Source organism: Gopherus flavomarginatus, chromosome 1 (genome assembly GCF_025201925.1).
Source record: "Gopherus flavomarginatus isolate rGopFla2 chromosome 1, rGopFla2.mat.asm, whole genome shotgun sequence".
NCBI classification, from domain to species: domain Eukaryota; kingdom Metazoa; phylum Chordata; order Testudines; family Testudinidae; genus Gopherus; species Gopherus flavomarginatus.
In genome coordinates this window covers 49,083,832-49,094,770 of record NC_066617.1, presented here as the reverse complement: position 1 = coordinate 49,094,770, position 10,939 = coordinate 49,083,832, and positions in this window count along the sequence as shown.

Below are 10,939 nucleotides of genomic sequence, written 5' to 3'. Positions count from 1 at the left end.
ATCGCTATGGCCAGTTCTTCAAGTGCTTGTTCATGTTAATTCCAATCAGATGTGTGTGCACGCATGTGCACAGTAGCTGGAAGATTTTCCCACTAGCAGCATCCATGAGGTCAACCTGCGCACCCCCTGGAGTCATGCCTTCATGATGCCCAATGAAGGGCCCTGCCGACCTGCCACTCCCTCAGTTCCTTCTTACTGCCAGTGACAGTAGCTGGAACTTCCCCTTGCTCTTGCTTCGGCAAGTGGCTTAGCAGTACTTTCACTTTTTGCTGCAGATAGTTCTAGTTGGTTAGGATAGCGCAGTTAGTTCATGTATAAGTTTCAGTTATGGGGGGGGTTCCCTCCCCCTATTTTTATGCCCCCCATTATTTGTCATTGGAGCATGCTGCAATTCCTGGGCTTCAAGACTTGCCAGGACTGTGCGAAGCACATGCCTAAAAGTGACCCCCCCGACCTCCTGTTTATAGTGTCAGGGGGAGGGAAAAAGACTGCTGCAAGATCTGTCGGGAATTCCAACTGAGAACTCTTAAAGAGAGGGAGCAGCAGCTTAAAATACTCCTCATGGAGGCATCTCTCTAACCTCAGTCGGACCCAGCTGCCGGGGATCCCACACCCAGTACATCTTCTTTGGCGTGGCGCACTCCAGTGAAAGAGACTGACTCCAAAGAAAGACACTGCCAAGGAGACTCGGTACCATCATGGAGCCTCTTGGGGGCACTTCAGCCTTCGGCACTGGTCCCAATCACCAGCGCAGAAGAAGAAAAGGATGGAAAGAGGCCGATCCCCCTTAGCAAGATTAAGGGACCAGCCATCTGTGGCAACTCAGTCAAGTCATGGCTCTGAGGCTCAGAGTGGGGCTATGTCAACTCCTGCCAAAGTGAGGCAGTCGAGTCTGGGGCCATCATGCTTGCCAAACCCCTCGGAGGCTTTTGAAGTGGTGCAGGGCCTGCTGAGACTCATGTGCCGTTCTCGCCCGCAAGGCAGGAGGATGTGCCAGAACTGCAGGCTCCATCCTGGCACCCCGCTCAATCAAAGGGAAAGCCGGTGATGATATCATGCTGATCTCTGTCACCTCGGCACCCCCCACTGCTAGCACCTCCATCCACGGAGCGCAGTCGGTCCCCAGGCTCCCAATGCTCTACGTCAAGAGGTGCAGCGCCACCCTGGTCCTCCTGTTCTGAAACATCAGAGTCAAAGTCAGACTTGTACCGCTCTGACTATAGCAGGAGCAGAAGGTCCAGCTCAAGGCACCATAGGGGGTCTCACTTGATGCATTTCAATTCTCTCCCTCAGGACAGAATGCAGAGATAAAAGTTTGAGACACCTTTAATGACTGCTTGAAACAGCTAGTCCTGGCGCACACCAGGGGAGAGACAATTCTTGATTGACTCAGGATTTGGTCCGAGAAGCAAATGTAGATGAACCACTTAGTAATAATGATCATAATGTAATTAAATTTAACATCCTTGTGGTGGGTCAGGGTTTTGATTCCAAAGAAACCCACCACAGTAGCATTTACCTTCAAAAAGAGGAACTGCACAAAAAGTTAAAAGGAACAGTCACAAAAGTGAAATGACTGCAGGTTGCATGGAAACTTTTAAAAAACACCATAATAAAAGCTCAAATTAAATGTATATCCCAAATTAAAAGCATTGTAAGAGGACCAAACAATGCCACCATGGCTTAACAGTGTAAAAGAGGTAGTTAGAGGCAAAAAGGCATCCTTTAAAAATTGGAAGTCAAATCCTACTGAAGAAAATAGAAAAGTGCATAAACTCTGGCAGGTCAAGGTAAGAGTATAATTAGGCAGGCCAAAAAGAGAAATTGAACAGCAACAAGCAAAAGATGCAAAAACTAACAGCAAAAAACCCAGCAAAACCCGCAACCAACCAAAAAACTTTTAAGTACATCAGACGCAGGAAGCCTGATTTTTTATCAGTAGGGCCACTGGATGAGCAAAGTGCTAAAGAAGCACTCACAGAAGACAAGGCTATTGCAGAGAAGCTAAATGAGTTCTTTGCATCCATCTTCACATCCTCTGCAGAGCGAGAGCTTCCCATACCTGTGCCAATCCTTTTAGGTGACAAATTTGAGGAACTGTCCCAGATTGAGGTGTCATTAGAGGAGGTTTTGGAAAAAATTGATAACCTAAACATTAATAAATCACCAGGACCAGATAGTATTCACCCAAGAGTTTGTAAGGAACTCAGATAAGAAAGTGCAGAACTACTATCTGAGGTATGTAACGTATTGCTGAAATCAACCTCGGTACCAGATGACTGGAGGATAGCTAATGTGATGCTGAGTTAAAAAAAAAAGATTCCAAAGGGGAACCTGGCAATTACAGCCCAATAAGCCTAATTTTAGTGCCAGGCAAGTTGATTGAATTATCAGAATACAGAGCTAAAGACAATTTATTAGGGAAGACTCAACATGGTTTTTGTACAGGGAAATCATGTTTCATCAGTCTGTTAGAATTCTTTGAAGGGATCAACAAACACGTGGATATAGTGTGCTTGGACTTTCAGGTCCACTCATGGATCAGTAACTGGTTAAAAGATAAGAAATAAAGTGTAGGAATAGCCAGTCAGTTTTTCACACTTGAGAGAGGTAGCTAGCAGGGTCCCTCAAGAATCTGTACTGGGACAAGTGATATACAAAGATTGAAACTAAAAACTTCAGTGGTGTGGTGTTCACTGGGGCAATGTTGTTGGCTTATTTCCTCAAACTACCCAGGCAAGCATTATTTGGCTGCATAGACACCTGCTCATATTTTTTTCTTTATTGGGGCATGTGCACAGTAATCCTTCTGGACTACACATGCAAAGAAACGAACACACATTCTTAAATATCATTCTCAATTTGGGTCCCCCAAAGATTTAATGGGTATCATGCCCTACCTGGGCTAAAACTTGTCTGAGTGAGACCATTTTGACCCCCATCACAGCAATAGTTTGATCTCTAGAGCTGTGCAAAAATAAAACAAAACACCAAAAACTTTGAAAAAGTGGCTATTTTGGGGGCTATTTTTGCACCCCCTTGTACAAATAACCCCAATTTTGGTCTCTACCATAGGTTGATGTAGCCTCTCAATTCAATGGTGCACTGTCCCAACCCACCCACCAAAATGCCACAGGAGCGCCATTTCAGATTTTGATGCGGGGTGCCCAGCAGGGGCCCAGGGAGGGCACATGGCCACTGGAAGCTTGTGGAGCTTTTGAAATGGCAGAGAACTTTATTATGCCAGAAATAATTTGGACAATCTTCTCCCCCATTTCTCTACCTGAGTTGCATGCAGGGCCGGCTCCAGGCACCAGCGCACCAAGTAGGTCCTTGGGGTGGCCAATGGGAAGGGGCAGCACGTCCTGCTCTTTGGGGGCAGTTTGGTGGGGCCGTGGCAGGTACCTCGGTCCCTCTCGGAGGGAAGGACCAGCCGCCGAATTGCTGCCGAATAATGAAGCAGCGGCAGTAGAGCTGCCGCCTAAGTACTGATGGCGGATTTTTTTTTTTTTTTTTGCCACTTGGGGTGGCAAAAATGCTGGAGCGGCCCTGATTGCATGGATCTAAGCTATACTGGGAAACAAGGAGGAGAAGTTAGCTATGTAACCCTTCTGCCATGCGATGTAGGCAGCAGCAAGGGCTGGGTTCAATATCTAAGGGTTCCTCTTAACAATACAAACTAGAACTGGCTTGAGCCTGGTAACCTGGGAAAGCTGGACACTGCCCCAGGCCGCCGCTAAGAGGCAATAGGTCACCATGCGCACGGCCTGTGTATAACAAAAGAAAACGTTTATTAAGGGCAGAACACACAGCATTACTTCCAGAAAATACTGCAGCAATGGCTGAAGGGACTTGCATATTTGAACGTGACCACCTCGGTCACAGGGTCGGGGCCCTCGCGTTCACTGCAGCTCTCTGTGGGGCTAGCTTAGTTCCAAGAGCCAGGGAAAAGGCCTCAAACCCGCAGCAGCCCGATCGCTTCAAAGGGCTCAGTTTGAACTGTCAATCACCCTATTTTCCTTCCTGATTGGTTAAGTCTGTTCCAATTTTGCTGGGCTTTAGCCGCTGAGTGACACGTTGCTGGGCAGGATAGTATGAGGGCGGGCTCTGCCTCCCATTGGCCGTGCGTTACTCCATGTTGCCGGGCAACCTGTCACTTTTTCTATGGTGCTGGGTTTGGCTGCGGAGGTTGAGCTTGGAGCTTTATGATTGGCTAGAGAAATGTGATTTTTTTTTCGATTGGGTGCCGTGCTGCCAGCCTTGATTTTTGATTGGCCGGAGAGAGCTGTTGCTAGGCAGAGTAACCAGTGCCGGGACTTTGCACAGCTAAGGCGGGAGCGCAAGAGAATCGGGGTGAGGTACGTTTATGTCTTCCCCCGTGATGGCGGTGGGTGCAGCTACACCCATGGGCCCCGGTCAGCCACCACTGACCCCGGGCCCTGCGTCCTCTGAGGCCCCAGACTGAGCGTGTGGAGGGTGCCCAGACAGCAAGTGTGAAAAATGAGGACGGGGGTGGGGGGTTATAGGCGCCTATGTAAGAAAAAGCCCCAAATATGGGGACTGTCCCTATAAAATCGGGACATCTGGTCGCCCTGTGTGTGGCTTTCAGGGGACTTAGAGGGTCGAGCTTTAAACAGAAGGTGTGAGGCAACCTTGGGCAGTGGTGTCAGTCGAGTCCCACCAAGCCGCAGAGAGCTCACAGCATGAGGGTGGGTGGAGTGGGCGAGCCGAGGGTGCATTTGGATTGGGCAATGCGCTGGTGGAGCCGGGTGTGTGTGCACCAGCAGAGCTAGAGGATGCGGAGTATGTTGGGGTGCACTGGCAAAGCTGGCATGTGCCAAGCGTCCCTCACTTGAAACTCCTGTCAGCTCTATCACCCATCCCCATTTAGCCCTCTCCCTGTAACTCCCTGCCTGTTGCTACACCCTGAGCCCCTATTCCCCCAGTCCTCTACCCATAATACCCCTCTCCCCAGGAAGCAGTCATATCTAATTTTCCCCCCAAAGACTTGGATTACATCCCCCTAAATAAAATTGCCACCCGTGACCCACAAATAGGGTGACCAGGTGTCTGGTTTTTGTCCGGAACACCTGGTTGAAAAGGGACCCTGGCGACTGGTCAGCACCTCTGACTGGATTGTTAAAAGGCCGGTTGGCGGTGCTGCAGCACTAAGGCAGGCTAGTCCCTACCTGTCTTTGCAGGCACCGCACTACACCCCAGAGGCAGCCAGCAGATCTGGCTCCTGGGAGGAGGAGGGGGGCATGGACTCCATGCACTCTCCCCACCCCAAGCACCAGTTTCACACTCCTGGCCAATGAGAGCTGGGGAGGAGGCAGTGCCTGGGGGCAAAAGCGGTGTGTGGAGCTGTCATGGTATAATTCCCCACTTTGAACCTTAGCGTCCAAAAGATGGGGTACCAGCATGAATTCCTCTAAGCTCAATTACCAGCTTAGTACTTGTAGCGCTGCCACCAACCAGGAATTCCAGTGCCTGGTACACTCTGGTCCCCCCAAAACCTTGCCCAGGAACCCCCAAGACCCAGTCCCTCTGGATTTTAACACAAGGAAAGTAAACCCTTTCCCTCACTGTTGCCTCTCCCAGACTTCCCCTCCCTGGGTTACCCTGGAAGATCACTGTGATTCAAACTCCTTGAATCTTAAAACAGAGAGAAAAATCCACCTTCCCCCCTCCTTCTCTCTCCCCCTCCCAGACTCTCCCTGAGAGAGAAAGTGATCCTAACACAGAGAGAAAATTAACCTTTCTCTCCCCCTTCCCTCCTTTCTCCCCACCAATTCCCTGGTGAATCCAGACCCAGTCCCCTGGGGTCTTACCAGAATAAAAAAACAATCAGGTTCTTAAACAAGAAAAGCTTTTAATTAAAGAAAGAAAAAACAGTAAAAATTATCTTTGTAAATTTAAGATGGAATATATTACAGGGTCTTTCAGCTATAGACACTGGGAATACCCTCCCAGCCTAAGCATACAAGTACAAAGTAAAATCCTTTCAGCAAAATACAAATTTGAACTCCTTCCAGCCAAATACACATTTGAACTCCTCCCAGCCAAATACACATTTGCAAATAAAGAAAACAAACATAAGCCTAACTCGCCTTATCACCTAGTACTTACTATTTTGAATCTATAAGAACCTGTATCAGGGAGATTGGAGAGAAACCTGGTTGCATGTCTAGTCACTCTGAGAACCTAGAGAGAACAACCACCAAAATCTAACAGCACATACCAAAACTTCCCTCCCTCAAGATTTGAAAGTATCCTGTCCCCTGATTGGTCCTCTGGTCAGGTGACAGCGAGGCTCACTGATCTTGTTAACCCTTTACAGGCAAAAGAGATATGAAGTACTTCTATTAACTCTTACTTATCTGTTTATGACAGGAGCCTTGTGCCCCCCACCCCCACCCTGCCTAGGACCCAGACCTGCTGGCTGCTTCCAAGGCATGCGCAGCACAGTGCCAGGACAGGCAGGCAGCCTGCCTTAACCTCCCTGCTGCACTACTTGACTGGGAGCTGCCCAAAGTAAGCCCATGCCCCAACCCCAAGCCCCAACCTGCTGCCCCAGCCCTGAGCCCTAACCCCCCCAAGTCCCTCAAAGTGAGTGAGGGTGGGAGAGAGTGAGCCCCCTCCTTTAATTCTTTATTAATCGAATCCCTTATCAGCTGCTCCATTATCTTGGCTGGGGTTGATGTCAGGCTGATACGGGCCATTTACCTTTTTAAAAAATTGGTACAACGTTAGCTTTCTCCAGTCTTCTGGAACTTTCTCAGTGCTCCACAACTTATTGAAAATCAACTGTAACAGTCCAGAGGGCTCCTCAGACAGCTCTTTTAAAACTCTTGGATGTAAGTTATGTGGACCTGCTGATTTCAAAATGAAATAGAAAGAGTGTTCACACCAGCTGATGAGATATCATCTGTTCTTTCCCCAAATATAGAACAGAAATATTTATTGAACACTTCTGTCTTTTCTGCATTATTACTGATAATTCTCCTATTTCCATCTAGTAATGGACAATACCATTTTTAGGATTCCTTTTCTTCATAATATATTTTAAAAATCTCCTTAGTTTCCTTAATTCTGCTGGCCATAGATTTCTCCTTATATCCCTTGGCTTCCCTACTACTATTCCTCACTTTTGCTTTATAGTAATTACGATCAACTTCCCCTTTCTTCCATTTATTATTATTTTTTTTTTACTTTTTATAGCTGCCTTCATTTCCCCTCAGCAAAGTCAGTTTTTTAACCAGTGTGGCCTTCTTCTTTGATTGTGGCTTTTGGGGCCACAAAGATTTAAGATGTTCTTAAATCATTCTTAATTATCGTTCATATTTTATCTGATTAAATTCTTCCTTACATCTGATTTAGTTCAGAACTGTTTTCAGCTTTATGAAGTGGGCCCTATTAAAGCACCAAGTATATGTATACTGGTATGGATTTTATTCTGCTTGTACATTATAAATGTGATCAAGTTTCATTTAAGCTATCATTATCTTTTAGTTCTGTGATCAGTTCATTTTTACCTGGACACCTCCATGAGGCACGCCAAATTTCAAAGCAGTCAGGAGTCACCATTCAGATTTAGTGGGAGCCATGCATGACCTTTGGTGAAACTCGACAGATTGAGACCAATGGATCACAGCAATGATTTAATCTCTAAATCTGGACAAAAAAACAAAAACCAAACACCTGGAAACTTTAAAAAAGGACTTCTTTTTCAGGGCTTATACCTCCACCACCTTAGTTGAAATCACCCCAACTTTGGGTAACTAACCCTACCTGTCACCTTCCTGAAGCACACGAAATTTCAAAAGGACACAGTGACTAAGAATGTTGATTTTAGAGCATCTAGGAAGGTCAAGCTTTAAACATAAGCTGTAATGCAACTTTACTGTAGTGGTGCTGTTGCACCACTATAATGCTTGAAGGGGAATATTTTATTAACATTAATAGACACTGTTGATCCAGGCCTGGCCACCACTCAACTGAGGTGAGGTGCTGGTACAAATACCTTGTGTATGGGACTAGCTTGCTAGATGGCTTCAGGAGCCTGGAAGGATGCCTGTCTTCTCCCCAGTTTATGTAGCACCATGGATGTACTGCAGGAGTCATTTAGTACCACTCCAGGCTTTATTCAATAAATCAAGAGTAATTCTGAACATGGGAAGAGATATCTCACTTATCTCTCTATAATCCCATGGTGGAGCAGCCGTATGGGGAATCGAGTCCTCATGTGGCCCTTGATCTGGTCATAGTCCGCCTGAAGTGCTACTTTCGTTTTAGTGTGGGGCCTACCTGTAAAGAGAGGCCCCTTCTCCATCCTTAAGCCTGGACCCTGTTTTCTGGTAGGGCATGGTTTTGTGGGCTGAGAGCCTGATAGGCACAATTTCCATTACGCTGCAGCCTGACACAGATAGGAGTAGGTTGGTTTCCATACTATGATGTTTTCTCTTTACACAAGAGCAAAATATGAATGGATTTCCATTTGCATTTAATTCTGTTTGAAGAATGATGGTCAGTGTGGAACAGGAAGAGTTTTGGGTCACAGTAGATATTAAAGGATCCTGTGTATTGTGCTATTCAGCCCCTTGCCACAGAATTGGACTTTAGAATCTTAGCTTTCATTTAAAAAGCAAAACACCTTGTAGCCCTTGTGGTTGCAAAGAAAACCTCAGAACCCTTAATCAGGTGTAAATGGATGCAGTGTCATCTGCCGGTGTCTGAAGAGAGGCTGATTAATAGCTTGGAGAAGGGTCACTTCCCTCATTCATCTGAATCAGAGCCACATGGACTGCAATTCTGTAACTGGTAATTTGGCAGTTTCCTCAAGATGTCACAAAGTTAACTATTTCTGTTTTAGCATCACCTGCTGCTGCAGTCAGATACCCTGGGGCAGCTCTAGCTTTTTTGCTGCCTCAAGCACGGCAGGCAGGCTGCCTTCAGTGGCTTGTCTGCGAGAGGTCCCTGGTCCCGCGGATTCGGCAGCTTGCCTGTGGGAGGTCCGCCAGTCCTGTGGCTTCCATGTACCCGTCGCTGAATCCGCGGGACTGGCGGACCTCCCACAGGTAAGCTGCCGAAGGCAGCCTGACTGCCGCCCTCGCAGGGACCGCCCCCCCGTGGCTTGCCACCCCAGTCACACGCTTGGAGCACTAGTGCCTGGAGCCACCGGTGCAGACACCTGACATTTTGTTTTGTTACCCGGTACCTTGTCTGTACCTACCTCTTGCTCTGCCCCTTTCCATATCACAGGGAATTAATTGGATTACAGTGCATGCTCTTTGCAATATTCTGTGGACCTCGGCAGCAGGAGGTTGGGGAGTGAGAACTGGAGTATAGCCAGAGAGAGGGAGGGACAGAAGCAGAGACTAGCTAGCGCAGCAGCTGAGGTCTGAGGTTCTGGTGAGATAAATGCTTAAGGAGACTACAGTACAAGCGTCTCTCTTTGGTAGCACATATTGGGAGAAGAAGGTTGTGAGCTGTGGTGCCAAGGGAGCTGAAGCCCAACCACCAAAAGAGCATACCAGAACAAATGCTCTAGTCTAAACTAATCATGGTTGAAAAGTATAATGAAGTTTTATGCCAATGATTATTTTCTACTAGAAGCCACAGTGGTGTATGTTTTCATGATGGTGGAGATCATAACAATTGATTTTGATACATAATAAATTAACATTATAGTGGAATTTAGGAGTTGCTGCTGTGGAATTTTGTCCCATTGTGTCCTGGAATACAAACGGCTCTGATTAGCTGAAGGGTTTGCTGACTGATTGCTAACAGATTACCAATTTAGGATACTCAATTTCATATTAGGGGCATTTAGGGAAGACCCCACAGCCAAAAATGATTTTGATTTTTGAGTTGTAGAATGAGTTCCTAGTGCTTTCCCCTAAAGATGTGGTGGTGGTGTGTGTGTGGGGGGGGGGGAGAGAATGTAATTTCAATGAGAGCTGCTGGGAGTGCTGAATACTTTGGAAAAAATTAGGTCACTATTTAGGAGTCTAACTTTAGGGGCACCCATTCTTGAGTCTTGGCTGGGGTATCTAGAGGTGACAGATAATGAGCTGGATCCTCAGCTGCTGTAAATCAGCATAGTTCCATTAAAGCCAATAGGACTATCCTGAACGAAACCAGCAAAGGATCTGCTGCAACACCTCCCCTAAACTGTATATGTATGAGGTTTTAAAAAGCAATGTGCTCAGGTGAGTGGAAGTTTTGTATGGGATATTGAACTCAATAGGGGTCATCCTCCCTGGCCCACTGAGCTGCTGTTCTTTCAATCAGAAGGAAGGAGAAGACCAGAGAGAAAGGAGTATGTGGATAAGCATGTACATGGGTGTGTAGGAAAAAGAGAGGGGACTGACATTTTGTGGGGAGAAAGGAGAAACAAAAGTATTAGAGATGAGATCAGTTGTGAGGGTGGAGCAGAAGACAGGAAAGAAAGGAGAAACACTAGAAACAACACAGAAAATGATACACAAATATAGTCCGGAAGAGAAGCAATGTAAAACAGAAGTGAGACACGTTATATTAAAAAATTTATTGAACAGCTGAAATCTAGTATTTTACAAGTAAAGACAATACACCAACTGTACAAAACTGTTTTATTCCTTTAAAACTAAGAGACATGGTGGCACAGGTCTTTTCCACCCTGGCTAGTTAGCTTAGCTCTTGGAGTAGTAGGTATAGGATATATTTTTCATGTCCTGCTCATCTCAATATAATCACTGTTCATGTTTTCTCCAGTGGGGATTTCTTCCTCTGTTTCACCATCTTGAACCACAACATTAGTGACTTTTAAAGATATTTAATGGCAGAAATATGAGTCTTCAGTAACAACAGATGAATCACTGGAATAAGTAAAACTGTCTTGATTGTTGAAACAGACTCGCTTTAAATCCAGTTTACTAGATTTATGATCAAGGGGTCT